Source organism: Dicentrarchus labrax, unplaced genomic scaffold (assembly GCF_905237075.1).
Source record: "Dicentrarchus labrax unplaced genomic scaffold, dlabrax2021, whole genome shotgun sequence".
Lineage (NCBI taxonomy): Eukaryota > Metazoa > Chordata > Actinopteri > Moronidae > Dicentrarchus > Dicentrarchus labrax.
The window spans coordinates 2,421,989-2,445,012 of NW_026136705.1; the positions used below are offsets into that span (position 1 = coordinate 2,421,989).

General features: G+C 38.6%; 1 protein-coding gene across 2 annotated transcripts in view; it reads right to left on the reverse strand.

The window, feature by feature from the left end:
- arhgap36 (Rho GTPase activating protein 36) overlaps positions 1-23,024 on the reverse strand; it is a 71,505-nt gene that overhangs the window by 45,703 nt on the left and 2,778 nt on the right. The window contains exon 1 of one of the 2 annotated variants that reach the window (XM_051400456.1): positions 18,993-19,115. The exons of the other annotated variant lie outside the window; for it this stretch is intronic. The gene's annotated coding sequence lies outside the window, so the exon portion shown is untranslated. Of the gene's footprint in view, positions 1-18,992; positions 19,116-23,024 lie in introns of those variants that run through there. 2 annotated transcript variants of the gene reach the window in all.

The following is a 23,024-nucleotide window of genomic DNA, read 5'->3' on the forward strand; positions in this document are numbered from 1 at the left end:
AAGACTAAACAAAAACAAATGAGAACCAGAGGAACAGACAGCAAAGAGGTTTAACAGCCTGTTCTTGAGATTCCTTTTAAACTAACTTGCATCCCACTTAAAAATGTCATAAAAATATTACATTTAGTTTAGCTGTCAACTTCAGACCGTCTGGCACACATTGATGTTTAAATCCAAACAGATTCTGGTGATTTTATTTATGATTTTATCATTTATTTATCAATGAAGGATGGTTGGATAACAGAGTTTGGGCTCAGCACATGTACGGAAGGCTGGAAAGGCAAGTGAAATGTTTTTAAATCACAAACATTTTCTTTAAATTAACCTGCAAAAACTGGCATTTTTAAGTTGTTTTTTATTTGTTGTTATTTCATTTTGTACGTGTATGTTTTGTAAGTTATTCATTTTTCTGTTAAAACAATAATATTTTAAACTTGTTTTAAGTGTTGCAGCACTACTATGTTATAAACAGGACTAAGATCATTCAGGTTTTCTTTAAGGTGAGTTGTATTTTCTCTAAAGCACAGATTAATATTCATTTATAGTCTAAAGAAAGACACAATTACATAAGCTGCAAACATTAAGAGTGTTTATAGCGCATTAAAAAAAAAACTCACCCTTGAAGAAAACATGAATGCTTTTAGTCCCGTTTAGAACAGCACTTCAGCTTCTTGTGGTCAAAATGAGAACAACAACAACAACAACAGTGTAACTTTATTTGCCTTCCATAGACAGACCATGATAGAAACATATAATTTATTAATTAATTAAAATGTTTCATGGTTAAAGCTCCATTAAAACAAACAGAAGTGAACAGAAACCTGTAAAATGATCTCCAGGACGAACTCGTTTACGCTGGTATTTTATCAGATTTGAGCTTTCAGGCAGCAATAATAGCCGATTGATTTCCAGTGTGGAAGAATAATTTCCTGTCACTAATAATATCTTTTTTTTTTTTTTTTCCCCATTTCTGCCTCGATTTAAAATATCTTCCTGCCCTCAGTTAGACACACATCTGTGGTAAATTAAACTCTGCCAAAAGAACCACAAAAGGTCAAAACTGGTCATCTTTTAAATTGGCTCACGGTCAAGACATGTAACTAATAGAAGCTTTTATGTTATAAATTCCACATTTCTCCTCTTTTGGAAGTTTGTTTTCAACACTTTCCCACACAAGAGCACAAGAATTTCCTTATTAAAAGCATCCTAAAACTTGTTGTAAATCATTTAAATTATTTGTCCAGAAATCTGAATCCAACCCAGAAATACTAAATAATAATTTTAATTAAATATCTGGGCAGCCAGGTATGAAAATGGTCTGTAAATGTTGATTAAAAGCTAATTAATTTAGTTTTATGTAGTAAATTAAGTAAATAAATAAACAAAAATCATAATAATAATAATAAAACACAGATCTTCAGCCTCACTTCATTGACTTAGATACAATACAATACAAAAGGTTTTATATTTAAATGATCAGACTGATGATTTGTCAGTATTCCTGTTTTATCTGTTGCATAAAAAAGCAAATGTGCTTATTACAGTAGAAATAGTCTTGACCTTTGACCCCTCGGCGTGTCATTTTCCATTGATCTCATGGATATCATACACCAGTGTCTCTCTCTCTCTCTCTGTGTGTGTGTGTCAGCTTATTCTCCTCTCATCTTCTCCTCCTCCTCCTCCTCCTCATCTTTGATCCTCCTCACTTCCTGTAACACCGCCATACATTTCCAGGTCATAAAGGGTCACGAGTGGCGTTGTACATCCCGATGTATCTCATGTCCTTAAACTCGTATGCTGACTCTGATTGTCGGCTTAAATAACAGGATGGATGATGAACAGGCGACGCACACCCAGGCAGTAACACACACTGTTGAACCAGGATGTCCATGTCAGGACGGCAGGCTGAACTTCATTGACTACACCGCCACCTACAGTCCAAACTATGTACAACAAGACACAATGATTCATTTATTATGAGCTGGACTACTGCTTTTAGTGCTGTAGACGTCCATATTTGTTTTCTAATTAATCAAAATAAAACTTTTTACCTCGTAAATGTCAACATTTTGGGACAACTGCCTCGGGTTTGACTATGTAACATAAGATCTTTGAGATAATCCAATAATTTTTGAAGGTTTTGAGAGGGGATTTTTCTTATGCAATCGTTCAACTTTGTTAAACAAAGCAACTGGCAGTTCTTGTTTTTCCCTGCACGGCAGTGATATCAATGCCAGGACTCTACATGGATCAGTTTCATGCTTAAATGAGCCTGGACACACAAATTAAAGCTTCAATCCACCCAGCGATCATATTTTCTGTTTGGCCTCTACGTCGAAAGAAAACCTTCTTTTCCTGTCCAGACATGAAAATAACGATTAATAGATTAGAAGTGTGAAGATAAGGGTAAGTGTTTAGGGTTATGTTGCTGCTTTCGCAACAGCAACTAAACAAACAGGCAGTAAAACCTGCCTACAAATGTGATTCCTTTACACCATTAGTCTAAAACTCATATTCGCTGCAAGAAAGCACAATATCCTGAAAAGATTTCCATTTCTAACGTCATACTTAACAACATGTTTCTATACATTTTTACATCATCTTTGTTGTTCAAAGCCAAACAACAAATGAAGGCCTGAAACCTGCTCTCGTCTTATCAACTGTTTGCATGAACCTTTGACCTGAAACATAATTGTATATGGAGGGGCAATTGAAATTGCTATGAAACTACTTACAGTCAGATTATATTATATGTTTTACATCATGAGCCAGAAATGGCCCCCAGGCAGACATCCCTGCTTTACACCTTTGATTTAACTGATACATGTGTCTCATAGTTTTCTCTTTCACTGAGGAGGAAAACTGTGTTTTGTTGCCAACAGTGGAAACGTTTGTGGTTTAGTGTCCCATTATACGATGGCCTTAAGAGGCTTTTCACCATTAACAGCAGCAAGAATACCAGGACAATTAAATACTTGCATCAGTTGTAACTGAATACTGGCTATTGACTATTGACAGTATAACTAAACTTAAATAAGCATTTTACTTTCAAATAACCGCCTGTTTACCCACTTTCTTTTACTTTAACCTGCATTTACTGATTGTCTTGGGCCACTTCAGACACAGATCAACATTAATTTGTAGTCTTGTTTCTGGCCACTTGATGAGTCCAACATTTATGCATCTTTTAGCTTTGCTCTGTAATTCCCGAGGGAAATATTTGGCTTTTTAGCTGCTTAAACGCTCCACTATGTTCACCAACTGTTTGGTGCTGAGCGGGTAGTGTACAGTGGGGTTTCTAGAGCTTCTTTTGCAGCTTGTTGCTAATTGATGAGAGCTGTGAGAGTAAAGCTGCGGGGCCAAAAAGAGATGGCTCCTTCACTAACTGAACTCTCCTCAACTTTACCTAATAACTCTACTGACCTATAAGCCACTCATTACAGTAACAGGAGTAGATGTAATTACTTCCAGCCCTTTACACGCAAACATGTAACAACAGATATTTAAGTTCTCAGCTTGCAGCTCCCAACTTGACGTGTGCAGAAGTGTAAAGCACGCACACACACAGCTATATATAGTAGAAAACACACCTGGGGCAGTAGTAAATGTAGCACTCATGCATATAAAGTTACCTGCATTAAGGGGTTGTGGATCACCATTCCCATGCTGCTACGTGATAGAGCATCCAGCCAAGTACTGTAATGCGTGATCAAGCACATACAAAAACAGCCAGTAGCCCAGAACTCTGTTTACCCTCTTGTTCTTTTGGAAAAGTCTTTATTTCTTCTTGACTTTAATTATTTTGGCAACACATTTAATGCAGAGTGATACTTTTTCTGGGGATATGGTTTTATGGCTTATGGCTGTAGCTCAAAGTGCATAATTAATATCTAGCAGTTACTTGGAGACGAAGAGAATTACTCAATCACCTTCATGGTTTTTTTTTTTTCTTCTTCCCCCTGCAGGCAGACACGGTTGATGGCTTTTTCCTTATCAGTAGATAGCCTGTAGCATAAAGTGGTTATGAGATAAGGATTTATTGGCTGCCAAATTACAGTCCAATAGGGTAAGTTCATGTAATATGACTGCATTTACAATTAAATGGGGATATTAAAAAGGGGACACACCATTTAGGAGCTTAGCCGCGCTGCCCCGGACCCGGGACTGGGTGCCCAGAGCACCGGGGGGAGTGTTGGTGTTTACACTGGTAGCACAGGAGCTTTGGGTCACTGGGAGAAGGAATTTTTCAGGCCTGCGTCACGCCAAGAACTCTCTTCCTCCATATCACAGATTACTGTATTCCTTGCCACCGTCCCTTTGGTTCGTCTTTGTTTCTCTGTTTGTTTCCCAGAGGATTTGGGGAAAAAGAGAGGGGGAAATGCCAACACCGACAGAGGAAACAAGATTCCAGCGAGGATATCGATAACGAGCCTCTCTTTCTCCGTCTCTCCCGCTCTCTCTCTCTACTCTAAACAGGACGTTCACATCCACGCCCATCATGATCATCACCCCCCCCCATCACTTTCGGACAGCTTCCACCCTCCTCAAAACAACAACAACGGATTCAATAACTTCTGAAAGAGGAAATTGTATTTAGGTTTAGTCTATGATGATGTCAGCCTCTGTTAGGTAATACTATTTGGGGGTAGTGTTACAGCTAAAGCACTTTATAATAGGTCACAAACCTGATGCACGTCAGAAAACACCACACCCACTGTTGTCTGTGGAAGCCTTCCTGAGGGATGTCATAACAGGTTGCCATGCATAGAAAGTCAGGGTACAATACTGTACTCTATTTCCTAGAATTGAAAGTGTGTCAGTCCTCAGTTTTGGTACATCTGGTGTGTAGTAGAGACCCTGAGGATGGTCTCACAGGAGCGCTGTGGGATGATTGCTAACATCAGCATGCTAATATGCTAACAATAGGGTAATTCATGTGTTTCCCTGTAGAAAAGATCTAGGAAACTTTGGACCCTGGGAACGCTCCTGCTCACAATGACGATGGTAGCATGCCAAGGTTTCCATTGTAGTGTTAGCGCGCTAAAATTAGCCAATTAGCATTAAACGCAAAGTAGATCTAGCTGAGGCTGGACTTTTTCTTGGTGAAAGTCTTTCCCATTATCCAAGGTTTGGGTTGACCGAATCTTGACACTGAATTAAAGTCTTGACACTAGTGCAAGTAGAGAAGGTCAAAAAGAGTCTAAGCCATGTTAGTGGCACTTAGAGGCTGTTCTTCAACGTCTAATCTCAGCGTGCCAAAATGCTCAACTCTCTGTTCTTCAACACAAAGTGAGGCTGAGGCTGGTGGGAATGTCAGTTTTTCTGTTTTTCATTCACTCATTATCAAGTATCGGACAAATTGAAATTGTGACTCTTTGTGGCGCTAGAGGGAAAGTTAAGCGTTCACATGGCTGTTCCAAAGTTCATGGCAAACCATCAAATTGGTTATGGTAGCAGCTAAAGAGATAACAGAACATAGATGAAACCTTAAAGACCATGAATGTCTTTATAACATTATATTGCAATCTGATATGTGTTGAGGTATCTCAGTCTGAACCAAAGTGGTGGACGGACAGATACTGTTCCTAAAAAGCACAATGGGAGCTTGCTCTTCCCTCTCCGCCAATACAGACTTCCTGTTCCTTTGATCGCTTGTTCATATCTTCCTGTTTTCTGCTTCAATACACGTTCACATATTCTCTCTCCTAACGTTACATGATCACAGAGCAAGGAACAGAGGGTGATAACAGGGACCAGAAGAAAAAGAGAACAGAAGAGAGAGAGCATGTACAAAACTCATGTCGACAAAACTACGAATAATGAAAAGGTGATTTATGTTTTCTGCCTCCTGCAATTTAAAAGACAGGCTGTCGTCTCGTCTCCCGAAGGTCTTAATTTCTAAGATCAGCTCCGCAAGTCGATAGAACAAAAGACATGATCTTGTTTTGAAGAACACTTTGGGGAATCTGGCTTGGGGAAAAATATATCAAAAAACAGTTTCAGTGAGCATATGCTGTCCCAGAAAGAAAGAGTGTAACAAGAATGTTAGCGCTTTCTTTTTGTGTTTTAATTTCAACATAATGCATGTGTTGAATGCATCTAAAGACTGTTGAAAGAGCCTTTGTATGATTCAGATGTCAAAAATGTTCTTGCTGATGCATGACTGTGCAATACAGCAGACAGAGATTATGCTTATGCCTGCATGCAAATTTATATCAGCCTGACATCTTGTAGAGATTCCCCTTTACTCGGATATTCTGATAATGCATGTATGCGTTTGTCTTGGCATGAGACCGTCCATCCATAGAAAAAGACAACAGCACAACAGTTGTCTATCTAAAGGCCCTGACACACCAAACCAACGTCAAAGAACCGCTACATCAGCTCATGTCACCTGTGTCTCGGCCAGAAAGTGACATTAGAACACCTGTCTGTAGTAATCATTCAAAAAAGAAAGCAGGAAGACCTAGCACTGCAGATATAAACGAAAGCAGCCCGGTGGATGATGGTGTACCTGCTCTCGCTCAGACAGTTACGTAAAACAGCTGCTGGTTGTTAAAATATCTGCGTGATCAGATTAGATGAAGTTGAAAAATGATAAAATCCTTCTGTCTGTGCCCTCTTGACAAAGTAGTTTTCAGCTTTGCTCACTTCAGTTTCTCTTCTCGTGATTCCCCTAAGCCTATCAGACTGATTTCTCTCACCGATGGCCTCCGTTGCCAATTCTACAGGCTCAGTCGGATGGAAAAGCCGCAGACGAGTGCCGACGGCATGGAACGCACTGCAAAAACTACAGAAGATAACTGATGGCCCGTTGTGTCAGGGTCTTAAATCCTTTGCTCAGTATGAAAACTCTTCTGACTGTGTGCCATTAAAGGAGCTTTCACACCTATGGTTTGGATTATTTGGGCTGAGCTTTAGCGGAAAAGTGGAAAAACTTTGTCAGGCAAACAGGGCTGGTAAATGAGGACAGACGAGATGCCAACGATGCGGAACGCACCAGATGCTCACCGACAGCCCAACATTGGGCACACCATTGGCCCGGTGCGTCAGGGCCTTAATAAGTCCTGTGTTTATGTGTCTCTTGTCTGTCAGGAGTAAAAGATGAAGTAGCCTGACAGATATCGACTAACATCGATGCTCATATTTAGTCTTTAATAGTGATGGGAACTCTGGTTCTTTGTAGGAGCCAGCTCACCAAGAAGAGTTGGCTCTTTCGGCTCCTTAACGGCTCTTCATTTTACCACTTATACCTTTTATAATTCAGCTAAATTTAGCCCCGTCTTGACTTATGATTTGTCTGTGTACACATATAATCACTTAAATTATACAATACATCCTTTGTACTGAAGTATTCAAAAGTAAAAAATTACATTTTCTAATATCAATAAATTGCTGTAGCCAATTGTTTTCATTTAAAAGACCCTTGTAACTCTCTGAATCCACCCAATGAATTCACTAACTTGCTTGTAAAACCACTCTGCTACACAACGCAGATAGAAACACCTTTAAAAACTTTAGCATAGAAATTACAAGTAAAAAAGTACTAAAAGAAACACTACACATCACTAGTCTTTAACAAAGGAGACTGCAGATTGTTTCTTGTATCGAATCGTAAGTTGAGTGTTATATCTCTAGTTATGATACTTGATGTCCAACTCCAGTGCTCACTGTGACCTCTGACCTCCACGTTGGATAAGAGCAAAAAAACCTGCAACCACAATTAAAGTCTCACATAGTCTCTTGTTTGTTCCTGACTTCTGTAAAGATAGTTGAGAGATGTTAGATTGTGACCTTGGCCAGGACCCACAAGGAAACCGATTCACCACCACGAGGTAGGTCAGAAAATCCTATTTTATCATTAGATAAGTAGCCTAATCAAAATTTCATGCTACTTACAGCAATACCACACATTCCTCAGCATGCATTCACTGAAATGTACATTTAAACTTTAAAATCTGATTACTGGAAGAATGTCTGAAGGTTACTAAAAGGTCATTTATCTGTAACGTACAGAAAAACAAAAAACAGTACAAAACACCTGCTGTTGTGTGTTTTAGAGCACTGGTCCCCAACCTTTTCCTTTAAATGGACCCCTTTGCTATCATTTAGTAAACTGACGACTCCTGACTAAGGCCTCTTTTCCACCAAATTATTTCTGGTTCTTGAACTGGTTAAATTCAGGATTCTTGGAACTTCGATGCAATCAGCCCACGTTTCCACCACTGAGTGGAACTCTAGTAAACGAATACATCATCAACAGGAGTTAATGCACAATGCACAATGACCTGTAGAATATGACACATCCACTTTGGTTCCCAACCAGAAACTAGGTGTTTGAACCGGAACGGAGCCAGTCCCCTGTTAGCAGAAAAGACCTATCTATGGACATTTCATACTATATTCAACACATACAGAACTACTGATAATAACTGTAACAAATTTACCCAAATAGTGAACGCAATAACCTGCAATAAATGTGTGTCAAATTAGCAATTTGGATGAGTTTTCCTGATACTTTTGTATTTTAACTTCTATTTAGTTCATTTTTAACTACCATACATACTTAATAGGCTTTTTTGTTTTTGACTAATTTAGTGTTTTCTTCTCCCTGATGCTTGTCGGTTGTTCCAATAGCGCTTTGGTTGTTTTAACCGGGTACTGTTCTAACGCAGGACGAGGCTGTTTAGCAGCAGCTTGTGTTCAGATCTTTAAAGTTAAGACCTTCAATAACAATCTTAACTTTAGAAATAACAATTTCATCAAGTTTTCTTCAAATAAATGAACGGTATACTGAAATATAAGCCCATCTGCCTTGCGGACCCAGGTGAAACTTTGGCAACCACAAGGTTGGGAACCATTGTTTTAGAGAACATACTGGAATTATGTAATGTAATCACACAGTTTTAAGTTTTTTTTTAGCTGAAATTGAAGCTAAAAGTGAGTTGTTAATCAACCGCAGGTTTGTTTGTTATTGTCTCGATCTTACTCCCTCCAGAAGACGGAGGAGAGAGAGAGAGAAATCTGCTTTTTTGGGCAGATATGATGTAATCGCCATCTGCTTTTGCGGTTGTACGACATACGTTTATTGTTGTGGAGATGTACCGTAGCATGACAGCATACAGCGATACGTATTATTTCTGTCAGACAGCATTTACTCTACTCAAGTTCATATGAGGCATTCTTGTTTTGTGTTTTTGCCTCCTTTGATCCACTATGCTTTCCTGAGTTTGTTTTATTTATTGCGACAGTGATATAAACCAGAGGAGAAGTGAGGAAAAGGAAGGAAAAAGCAGAGAAAGGAGAACAAACAAGCAGCCTGTTCTTGTAGAAGTTTTTACATGGAAAAAATTGTTAAAACAAAACTAAATTCACAAGGCAAAGCTACTACCTACTGTACATATTGAAATATAGCCATTGAAATACTGATTTAAAAACACATTATAATAGAGCCCTCGATACAGGTGTCCTTGGGGCAGATTAGGCCTACTGGGAGCAGACACTTTAACTTACCCACCACAATATTGATAACATATTAACACTGCAGAATATCAGTGTGGCTTCCATTTTTTCCCAACCCACTACTTAAACATAAAAAAATACTTAAAAAAGGACCAGTGATTAGGATTTAGTAGCAACTAGCCGTGAAGTTGCATTTTGCAACAACTAAAAATGCAAAAGACCCCATCGGGAGCCAGTGTGTGGTTTGACTGTTCTGGGCTCTTGTAGAAATATGGCGGTTCAACATAGTGGACAGAATTACACTGTAAATCACTGCAGTACCAGAAATTGTTGTAACCAATGTGTCAAAAAAAAAACGAACCACTTCCAGTTTACAACCCGTTTTAACCCTGACACACAAATTTGTGGTTACTTGTGAAGGAAATTGATTTCTATGGGAATACTTGAGCTCAGGTGGGTAAAAAATGTATTGATATTCAATCCTCGTTAGGACCTTACTGACCCCTCTGTCTCAAACAAACACAGTAGAGAGATGCTACTCACAATGGATTTTTACAAGCAGTAATATTTTGTGCAGTGGCCCTTTTAAAAGGAGCAAACAGCTTACAACGCAGGCTGAACTCAGGACATACCACAGTAATACAGAGCTGATCAGATTATACACATATGACCACCTTTAAAGTGCAATAGGACACAAGCATGCAGGATACTTATGTATTAGTTATCACCAATAACAAAAGTCAAAAGATAAAAGCAAGTGTCACCGTGGTGACAGCAATGACCCCGGCAACCCCGGACGCGACCATCCATTTTAGGATGAAAGCTGTGGGGTGGGATGTGGGCACCGTTTTGGGTCGGGCGGGGATTCCTCTACAGGGACATGACAGGAAACGTGGAAAATGCCAACCGGGGGCTTTGATGATGGAGCCCTGCTGTCTCCGACATCCTCCGATCTGACACAGTCATGTAACATCAGCCGTTTTCATCTATATTTTATTCTTAAACTGCTTTCCTACATTTCCCAAAATGCTTTTAGAGACAGCCACAAACTGTAACTTCTGCATCGAATCTATCTCTTAATCCCGTCTCTCAGAATAAATTCCTGGAAAGTTCCACTCTCATTCCCTCCTCGTTTTTTGACACGTTGCCTACTGCTTGTGTAACAACACTAAGTCACATTAAGAAGTGGATTTGTGGAGAGATAACATTAACTTGAAATGACTGGAGGGCAGAGAAAATCTTCTTAAAACCAAGAAAACTGCTCACAGCAGAGTTTAGTAAGCACAGACTGCGGGATTTAAAAACATGACGTCATAGTGTGGGTCCCAGTAATGTCTTGGCCTGTCTTATTTAATTTACTTATTACTCATTTCTATAAAAGGAAACATAATTAGTGTTAGAAAATCACTTTCTATCTTGCCAAAACTTATTGTGGACTGAAACTTCTTTAGATTGTGGTGGTAATGTATCAGCCAGTGCAATAATATAACTGCAAGGATGACTATTTGTATTTGTATTTGGACAAAAGTCAAGAGTTCTTCTTAAGTTATGTTTTTAGGTTTTGGTTACACAAGTAATACATTTGTTTGCCAATAAATTGTTTTGGCATATAGCACTAAAACCACAAAAACCCTAACCCTTTATAAATATAAAGTGTTAATATGAGAGCACAACAGGTGCTTGTACATGTGTTTGTGATGTGGCCAACTGTTTCCTCCTGCTTTCAGTCTTTATGCTAATTGTCTGTTGCATTGTTTTGTCACAAAGCTGAAACAGGCTGTTTTTCTTTCTTTTTAGAGATCTCACAGGGACAGCGATTCTACAAACATATGATGATCTTATACAATATGATGCACTGCTTTAGATTACACTACCCAACAGTACATAAAGTAGTTAAAATGAGCTCAATCTTAAACATCTACAGCAGTAAAATGCAACTTACAGATAAATGCAGCAGGAATATGAATCCAAAAGATATCAGATATAAAAGTAAAACACTGACAGGGAATATTTTACTGCACAATCAGTACACTTCTACTTTTGATACTTTAAGTAAAGGTGAATACTCGCTCCAGCACTTCCTGGCGAGGCTCGCCACTGAACCCCTGAAGTGACACTAAACAGGATCTCAGGGAGTGTCAGAGACAGCCTGCCGTGTGAGCCGAGCTCAGAGCAATCCTCCAGCCTCAGAAGTCAGTAAATCAGCCAGACGCTGACGCTTGTGACAAACCAGCAGATGATCCATCACAAAGTCCAAACGCTGTGTCACTCACACACACACACACACACACACACACACACACACACACACACAAGCTTGCCAAGGCCGACAGATGTACACGAGCGTAGGAAAAGGAAGATGGATACATGCAGACAGACAGGATGACAGTACCTCTTCTTTACCTTGCACTTGTTTTTCCAAGTGCGAGTTAAGATTGAGGGGGGCAACACAGAGATGCCAAGAGTCAGTCAGTTACCAAATGTGAAGTAAAAGGAAAGCCTGTCTCTCTAATGATTGAATTTCTGACTCACTTCACATAATATAAACACAACAAGATAGAGCGAAAGAGTGTGTGTGTGTGAGAGAGAGAGAGAGAGAGAGAGAGAGAGAGAGAGAGAGAGAGAGAGAGAGAGAGACAGAGAGAGAGAGAAAAAAGATGGAAAGAGTCTCGTCCATGTTTCCACTGTTTGCTTTCCCACTCCTCGCCTCGGATTTACATGACTGAACACTCTGAGGGTTAACAAGTGGGAATCTTGTGGTTTTCCTGTCATAATTCAATAAGAGGTCTGCCCAGGACAGAGGGACGCGTGCAGAAATCACACACGCACCTCTATAAAACATGCAAATGTGGTGTTAATTTAACTGACACATGCATCCACTAACAAAACACATGCATTTCATGTGTTAAAAAAAAATTAATGAACACACAGATGTTATCCGCCCTTCCCGGAGCAGAGTGATTAGTGTCTCTTTGGCTGCTGATTAACAAGCTCTTTGACCACTTCCCCAACTCTGCACGCTGGTAGCCGCTCTTATCACTCGACTTTATTTTTTTAAAGAAGCAACAACTGAGATCCAAAGCACCAAACCATTATTATATATCTACGGAGGAAACAACAACGCTGGGATTTACTGCTTGGTCCCCTTTTGAATAAAAGCTCTCTTCCAGTAAAGTAAAAGATACTACATTATGTAAGAATGTTACGTAGTCAACTTTTATAATAAGTAAATGAGTTTTAGCAGTAAGATCTGCTCATGTATCAACAGGTTGTGAAGGACAATAGAGTTTAGATTTGTTAAGGTTCATCAAGAAAAAGTGGTTAAAAGAACAAAGACTAAAAGAAAGGGAGAGAGAAAAGTTAATATTACTGCTATTATAAGCTTATATGATAAAGCCAGTGTTAGTCTATGTTTCTTATTGTCAGCAGATTGAGTGAGAAGACCAAAAACCACAACATTAATCCGTCTCTCAATACCTTTCGACTTTCTTACTCAGCCTCAAGCCCATTGCTTTCTACTTCAGACATAAATCTTCATTAGTTCCCCATCATAAATACGTAGATTTATTTGTAAAAACGAGCAAAGAAAAGTGGAACGTACGGGTCAAAAGGATGGGGTTGGCGTGATTCTCTATTTTTTTTATTATAAGCAAATCAAGTTAAAAGACCAAAAACAACAATTCGTTATGACGGTCTCTCAATACTTTATGATTTTTGCATCCTGCAGCCTCTGGCTCATTGTTTCCAAATGAAATCATACATCTTTTAAAAAGCAGAAAAGGCCTCAGTAATATCCTAAACCAGGTGGGAGAAGGAAGCATTACTAAAACTGGAGGAAATAGTGCATTTGTTGGGGACTATTTTCAGTTGCGGATTAAGACATTTGGTGCTCTGGTGTTTGTGGGGCTTCAGTCATAGTAAATAATCTAATATATTAGTTCATAATAATAAAAAGGAACATGAAACCCAATGTTTTTATTAGTTTTTGGACTATTTGAACAATGTGGCATGGAGAAATTAGGCTTAAATACTTGTTAGTGTGATCATTTTATTGTTGTTTTTGTCTTTTTATTGAATTTGTTGACAGTAAATAAGCCACTGGACATCAGTTATACTTAAAAATCTTGAAGTAACTAACTACAGTGGAGTAAAACAACCTAAGAAGAGTAGAACACTTTCAAAAGGAATGTGTACCCAGTAATTCAGACTTCATATACAGTATCTGAGGGATATAAATTCTACCTCTGCTCTTTATCTCTATTCGATTCCCTAAAATACAACAAAAGAATATCCCTGTTCTACAGCAACGCAACTACTGACAAACCAGTATTATCTGTAATATCAGTAGCTGAAAATCAAATATAAACCAAGGATCTGTGGAGCTTTTCTTACAGGTTGTGATGCCAAAACATGCCACAGTCCTTTGCTCTGTCAGGCTGCCACATGGCAAAGAGAGCATCGCTGCTCTGAATCCCAAAACTAACGTGCAACAAATCACTCCCTCTCCATGTGGTGAGAAAGTCCTCTCTGAGTAAACAAGCTGGAATAATGATTATAATAATAAAAACTCCTGAACTCAAGCAGTTTAACCATCCAGAGAGTACAGGATATCCATCGCAAGTGAAGGGCAATAGTGACACACGCAAACTCCACAAACGTACCAGTGGTGGAAGAAGTATTCAGATCTTCTCTAAGTTAAGATCTCCAAGTAAAATCTGTAATATGTTCATCAGAATTTATTAGTAGTTTTATATTTTGTAGTAATGATATAAATGATCTGCAAAGTAACTAAAGTTATTAAATAAGGAGTAAAAAAGCCTCTGCTGCCTTGTGCCCTGTTCCAGGTACCGCCCTCCCCTCCGACTGGTCAGGCACACCTTCAGTGGTTTAGCAATCGGGACCAGTGGGCCAAACCACCAGACAGAGTCGTGTCGCTGTTGGGTGTGTTGTTTAGTTTCAATGGTTTTTCACTTCATTCACATTTAAATAAATAGTCTAATGGTAACGGAGGCCGTAACAAACGTATATGCCATCATGATTGATTGATCAGTGTGTGCATCACTTTAATATTACGTATGAACTCCTCAAAAATCCCTCCACTGACCACCTCCACCACAGCTGTCTTCCATGTTCACAGAGTGACTCCCGCCAGCGCAGATCTGTGACGAATATCGGTCTAGAGTGACGTAAAAGTCGAATTATTGACTGACACTGAGGTTGCATTGAATGTGATTTGTGCTGTTCACACCGTCATAAAAAAAAAAAACTAATCAGAGTCACATATGAGCAAAGTTTGCAGTTTGAAGCCAACTAGAAGCGGACATTTGATGATTTTTAAGCTTTTTAAAAGATATTTGTGTGTTCAAGATGTCACACATTCCAAACTCTCTTCTCTTAAAAAAAAAAAAAACAAACTAACATTTTTAAATGATTTAGATAAAAAATATAAAATAAATAAGACCCTAAAGAGTTTAGGCCACTAATCACAAACATTAAAGGGTCATTTTTTTCGGCACAAATTCAACCGTAAATTCTTCTGTAATGCCGTTTCCATGACAACCACAGTAAAAATAAACATTTTAAAAAAGGGATCTGTCTCATTTATACGCATTTGGCAGATAGAAGTTTGTAAATCCTGTAAGTTTTCAGGAGTTTCTTGATGTAAGGGAGCAGCAGTGTTTCTCATTCACTATCATTTTCTGTAGGTTTGAATTGCTGCTGTCAACTTGAGAGGTTTAGTTTCAATTTGAGAGAGTTGTTCATGGTTCTCGCCTCTTTTCCTCTTAAAGTGCACAAGATTGATGCCTTTAAATGTTAAATGCATGCCCCCAGATCACTTTAGAGGGCCCCCCAAAAAGCTAGTAGCCATGTAACCGAGGATAACCAAATGTTTCTACACTTAACAAACCGATACTGGCAGATATATTTTTATCTGATTTGCCTTTAATTCTCAAATATTGGTACCAGCCTTAAAACACCAATATAACTGAATTTTGACTTTGAAAAATAACAACTTAGCATGCCTCCCAAGTTCAGTTTCTGGACCGCAGTATTTCTAAAACCCTCTAAAACAGCACTGAAATGAGGATTGTGCTGAATCAGGGTACTGGCACCTTTTTTTCGTTGGTGGTCTATTTGAGACACCAAACACCAAAACTGCGAGCAAACTTAATTTACTGGATGCTTATGTTCAGAGTCAGGTCCATTAACAGTCACTGGTACTTCAGTTCTTCCAGTAATTCAGAACAAATGACTATTTTCCTCATTATTTCTGTAGTGAAGTCTGTGAACATGCAGCTGGAAGTACCCACTGTACGCTGGTTATATAACCGAGCTCGGCTGATGGGAGATTACACACTGTTTACGAGGACACCCTGGAGGCACTGGCACTCGCTCACAAACCACTGCAGCGCACACACACACACACACACACACACACACACACACACACACACAGACACAACTACATACACCAGATGCCGCAGAAACCTTGAAGGCATCACCAGGGAGAGGAACAGAGTGCAGAGAGTGGAGAGAATTGATTCATATAAAAGGTTAAAATACAAGTTCTATTTCTGGGTCTGTCAGCAGGGTGAAATTATGGAAAACTGGGTGGAACAACGTAGCTGGAGGTCAAACCCACAAGTGACATTGCACTAAAAATGCACTCAAATTGGAGCTTGAAAATGAGACCCCTGGAGTGACTCGCTTCATCCCACATGCAGCCTCTTCTTTTTCATATATTAGGAGATGCTGTAAAAACTAAAAAAGGAATATTTAAGAAACAGCTCCAGTGTCTTAAACTCAGTGACATTTAGGAAATCGTGGAATGGCTTCGGCTGTTTTTAATAAAATGTCAGGATAGGGAACGGAGAGACACAGCATGTAAAAATATGAACCGCCATCAGGTTCATTGTGGATGATATTAAAAGTCATATCTCATCTCTCTCGCACACTACTGTCACTTATATCTTTGGCATTTTAATGAGAAGAAGAGATCTATTACTGTACTGGACAGTGGAAGACTGTTTGAGGGGGAGAAAGTAAAGGGGGGCTTTATCATGGTTTACCTACCATAGGGGCATCCAAGAAGGCCGTTTTACTGCATTGTTTTTTAACATGGGGGCACTAAGGCATATGGAAAAAACATTTTATTAGCATTCAACAACTACATATCCCATGGGTCTTAGCTACTGACATACTGACAAAGCCTCATGGGACTTATATTGTGTATTTTTTGCACCTTTACTCATATTTTATAGACTTGTTTTAGGAAACAAGATAACAAAAATTAGAACTATATTTTTGATTATGTGTTCAGGAGAAGCAATGGGGGGGGGGATAGGGAATCAGAAAGTGTTAAGAGATGCACAAACACGTTGCTGGTTTTCTGTGGGATTTGTTGACAATAAGAAAAATACAGACTAAAACCAGTTTTATCCTATAAACCACACATAAAGTCAAAGAGACACTATACACAATATTAAAACAAAAAACACTAAAAAGTCCAGAAAGAGCAAAACGACCAATGGAGGCATTTATCATTCACAACCAGATATATAAATTACCTTATCTTAGAAAAACAAGAAGCATCATTCTCGTCTCCGTAAGGGCATTATGGACAGACAGCCATTAGTTGTGATTATCACACATAAGATGCAGTCTGAGGTTTACCCAGAAAACCAATGTATGCACACGGAGCACAACAAACAGTTAGCAGCTTAAAACAAATGACAACTTCCCCACATTTTAGGAGAAAAGCAGAAGTTCTCTTATCAGGGAACATTAGAAATAGCATCAAATTACCTTAATAAAAAAAATGTCACAGTCATGCAACTTCTAGTATTGCTGCTCAATGTAAAAATGATCCAAAGAGAGTCCTACCTTAGCGAGACTGACTTTCATTGCGGCACGAAGGAGTGAAGTCATGCTGCCCTGACAGTGTTGGTGGTTAAAAAACTAGAAATGCGCAGCTCTGAGTCAGTATGACACCTGAGACGGACTGGAGGTGACACCGGAGAAGAGGTTGTGGTGGGATCTGATCCTAAACCAGCAGAGACACGTGGCTCCAGAGCCTGGGGGTCGAGAACTAACACGCCATCTCTGAGCTCCTCTCAGCTTTCATACCCAATGGCCTCCTCCTCCTCATCATCATCCTCATCATCCTCTAAATCTGCAGCAGGTCCACCTTTTGCCCACTTTATTCCTTCAACTTTATCTCCCCTCTTCCCCTCTTATGACATATGGTGTTCATTATTAAGCGTAGCATCCAAGACGTTAGGCAATGTCCTCGCCAGCAGAATAAATCATCGCACACATATTTCCACACACAGATCACTTCATTTCTTAACATACTTCTCTAAGTATGAGCGAAGGGCAAACTGTAAATTTATATATTTTGAGAAATATGTCACAGAGTATGCAGTAACTAGTAGCCAAAAGCTAAATAAAATACTAACAGGTGTAGAAATACAACATCCTAATGGAATTAGAACAAAAAATATATTCCTTCTTGATGCAATATTACTACTTTATTCAAGCTGGGTAAAAAAAAAACTGAAAGTGATTGATAGTGAGAGAAACAGGAAAAGAAGAGAAGAAAATATCAGGCTTGCCAAAACTGTTTGGCAAGCCTTTAAATTGCATAACAATATGATAAATAACTTCTATTCAGGAGCAGATCTAGAGAAATATTCATGGAGGTGGCAGAAATTTATGATGATTAAATTGCAAACAATCACATAAATCAACATTTGCTTGACGTTTCTCACTGGGGGATGGCACAAATGGGGCACTGGCAGCATGAAATATGTGTCTCAGATTTCCAGTCATTCCATGCAATTCCAAAACTGTTTAGTTTAGGGAGCCCAGTCTGCGGATATATTCAAATATAGGCAAAAATAACACATTTACGCCATGTACAAATGACTGTTTTTGCCTAAAACTGCATGAGATTGGCATAAAGTGGGGTTATCTGCAAAGGGGAGACTCGTGGGTGCCCACAGAACCCATTTTCATTAAGATATCTTGAGGTCAGAGGTCAAGGGATTCTTTTGAAAATGGTCATGCCAGTTTTAACATCACCAAAATTAGCCTAATTAGGTCATATAGTTTGATATGATACCAGAATCTGAGTCCACTACAGCCTCTGAAAGACAGTGTGGAGTTTCCTTAATGAACTGTGTTTTTAACTTTTGTATGTTCTTCATTGTTTTACACTTCAGTTATTCCTTGTTTTGTCTTTTTTATTTCCCAGTAGTCTCATTTACTTAATTTTTTGCCACATAAATACAATGAATCTTATTATTAAGAAGAGGAGGAGGGAGTTTGTCTTACAGGCTCGTAGAATCATGCTAAGTAAGTAAATAAGTAAGACTGGAGGCAGAGCTGCTGCAGAAAATATCTCACTTTCTCACTTAAACCTCAGCAAGCGAAACCAAAACCACAACATGCACATTAACAAACAAACAAACAAACAAACAAACAGAGAAAAGTCTGAATTAAAGCTTGAGTAAAAAACTCTTACTTACGTAACTTTTCTTCTCCTGCACAGGGCCAAACGTCTAACATGAGATGTGTTCTGACGAGTGGCGTTATCACCTCCGTCTTCATAATTTCTACTTTTTCACAGAAGAGAGGAAATGTGGTAGATGGCTGTCATCTGTTACATGTTAGCTCCCTCCCCTCTTATCTATTGACTCTTGTTTTGAACATGAATCATGTTCATTATCGGTCACATGGGACAATTTTAGTGGCTTGCTGCTGCTCGACTGGCAGCATCAGTTCTAGATAACATCTTGATGGCAGTGTTGGTGGTTTGTGGTTATAAAAGCAGCAGTTGGTTGTGCAGGTGCAGCTAATTGGGCTTATAAGGAGGGGGGTGGTGATTGGTGATTGGCTGCTGTGTGAGTAAGGGTGGAAGTAGGACTTGTTGATTGGCTGAAGTGAAGCAGGAGGGTGTTACCTTGTGGATTTTAAACTGATTGGACAATTGAGGGACACAGTGGGAGTTACTAATAAATTAACAGAAGTTTTCTGACCTAACTTTACAGAAGCTAAGCTCAATAAATAGTTTATTTGAAGCTTGAAGGATCTCTTATTGGTATCTAGTTGTGGCTATCTGGGTTTCTGTTTTTCAACTTTACCTTTAAAAAAAAACACACCTTAGCTTTCAATCATATCACATATTCTTCATCACCATTGTCAATGTTTTAACATCAAAGTAGAGTAAAATCATATTTTTTCACCTTGCAGGACGGGAGAAGACACAGAAATCTCTATTGTGAATGGTCAGAAATCCACTGGGAGTGGGATTAAGAAAACAGTTCTACTTAGAAGGTTATATGAAATCAACTAGAAGTTGCACTAGAGCAGTGCTTCCCAACCCTTTTCCTTAAGTGACCCCTTTTCAATTATTTACTAAACTTACTAAGTGACATATGTTATGGATATTTCATATTATATTTAAAAACTGTACAATTAACCCAAATAGTGACTACTTTTTGCAGGTTATTTCCTTTTTAGGGAACTTTATCTGCAATTCTCTGTCTGTATTGTTTTCTTTTCAATCATTTTTAACAATCATACAGACATAATTTACTTTTTATTTGACAAATGCAGTGTTTTATTGTCCTTGATGCTCTATTTCTTTCACTTTACATTTACTTTTCTTCACAAATGCTGAGATATGACATGAAATATAGGCCTACTATGTATATTTTTTAAGTTTAAGGCCTCACGACCCCTTGTGAAAGTTTGGCGACCCCTAGTGTGGGTCCTGACCCCTGGGTTGGCAACCACTGCACGAGAGCACCAGCAGACCAATACAATGTGTGCTATGGCTGACCAGACAAAAAAAACTGTGATTTAACCTTACAGAAATTTGTAAAACACACTTCAGACTGGACAGAAACCAAATAAAACTCACCAAAAACTGTCTTTGTTAGTCTTTCCAACAATCACTCACATCGGTTTGGTTGAAATAAACCCTTAATTGACCAAGATAGATGAGAAAATAGCCGTGAAACAGGCTGCTACGGCTGCCATGTAACATCCTACGTCTAAAGGTTTAATCAGAAACAGCCTTTATATCGATAGCAGACTGCAAATGGATGTATTTTGGTAATTTGACTGAATTGACCCTTCAACTTTAAGCCAAACTTAAGTCTGCGTGCAAAAAAGTAACCACAGCAAGACAGACAGCTAGCAAATCACGCACCCATTTACCTTTAAACCACTTACTTGACATTTGATCACCTCACAAACAACAGCATGAAAACCTACACCCACAACTTAACAAGCTGCTGCATCAGGTGCATAGGTCACATCCACTGCCTGCCTGCAGTGCATAAATACAACCAAGTATTTTAACTTTAATGAGATTTGGACGCTTCGTGGAGCCAAAAAAATAAAAAATAAATAAGGTTCCAGGGCTTTTGGGATACACAAATCAAAGAGACAAGCAAAAATTATGATTGAGCCACACACAAGCGTGGCAGAGGCTGAGGAGACAGATGGGGGCAACAGTGGAGAAAGAGTGCTGCTGAGAGCAAAAACAAGAGATGGCAGATGGGCAGATGCAGAAATAATAGTTTGAGAAAAAAAGTGATGCAGCTGTCTGGTAATGTCTGACAGGAAAGAAAAACAGAAAGAGAGAGAGAAATTCATGCTATTAACTGTGAGATTTAGATGGTTACGTCAGTCATAGCCAAGTAAGTAATAAAGTATTAGAATGTGTCGGACATTGACTTTCCAAAGCACAAGCGGTGGTCAGATTTGTACATTACGGTAGAAGCGATGGCACAGTACTAAAGGATTGTACTGACAATAATACTGTATACTAATACCCTCATTAAAACATTTATGGTAGTGACTTATTAAACAGAGGTAAATCATATTCTTCCTGATCCTGAAGGTGCTTTGTTGGCTTTTTTTTGTCTTTCATTGTCACTTTGTTATCAGTGTTTTCAGCCATTCAATATCGAAACTGGCATCCTGCTCACAGAGAACAAACACCATCATCAACCTGACAATGTTTGTTGCTTTTATTCTTCTTCTGTGAGTTTTCCGGCATTTTAAATACACATATTCATGTACACCCTGTAGTACTCAAAAGTACCCCTAGGGGTATGTGTACCCCCCAATTTGAGAAACACTGGACACTGGACTGTATTAAGGCATTTAAGTGGGGTATTATATAAATAAAAATGTAGGGTAGATGTCTGATACAACATACAGCAACATCCTCAAGTATAATACAATATATTTTTAACTTAAAATGTGACTCTTGTGTATGAACTGAGGGACGGTGGCGTTGATAAAGTCGTTTATGAGTCAATGAATTGAGTGAAATTAAAAGAATTACATAAATTGACTTTGACTCCTTTGAACTTCAGTCTGCTGCTTGTCTTTATCTTATGTGATATTAAATCAATCAATCATTTATTAACTGCATATACTTCAGTCAGCCATAAAATGTATTTGCCTTCAATGGACATAATGATGTTAATTAATCTCATTTGTTGATCATTTCTTCAATATACAGTCAATTTAATGCTAGTTGTGCTTATTTGTGGTATTTTATATACAGTATATTATAATATCATGTTATTGGTGCCATAGAAATATAGTGGCATGTGTGTGCACAGCATTACACACACACACACACACACACACACACAGGCAGTGACGGATGCACAAGCAAATACTTCATGCATCTGCACTCAGTTAACTTGCCAAACTTGTTGCCAAATTAGTGGATTTATCTAAAAAAAGATCCACTTAAAAGTACTTTAACTCTGATATAACAGCATTTGGCAGCTCACTGTAGTTTGCACAGCAGACAGAAGTGACCTTGTGTCAAGATCTCTCTAGATTAGAGACAAAAACGTTGACAGTAAATCATTTTTTGGTCTTATTTCTCAGATCTGTTTTTCAATTATTTTGTCCAACTAAAATTTAAAAAGTCTCAGTCATGTATCAGAATTACCTCCATATCGGATGGTATGTTCCTCCATGTTTGTGTCATATTCACTTATACCAATGATAATAACCATGATCTTTCTCTTTAACCATAATATAGCATAGTATAATAGGTAGAACTGGACATAAACTAACTAGCCACCTAACTAGCAACCTAACGATTGATATAGATTAGCTAGCGAGTCCTCATTTCTGTAATTTGAGTCAGTCATACACATCCAGTATAAGCAGAGTCACAATGTCTCTAGTAGCAGAAAACAGGCTGCAGTCAGAAGATCCTTTTTAGATGTGTTTAACATCATATTTAAGTCTGCACAGGAAATTCATCTCTAAAAGCAAAATAAAAGGACTTTTTCCAAACATCCCCTCTGTGGGAAAACATCAGCCGAGCCAGCCTTCATTAAAAACGTGGATCTTCACTGCTTTCATTTAACCTTTTGGCAACCCTCAGTGTTACTGTTCTTGGTCCATAAGAGAAAACACACCGGAATGCATCACAACACCCCTGTAATACAAAATAAAGGAACTCTTCCTGCTCAACATGCTGAAAAAGTAAGTTTTATGTCATTTATTAGACGTCA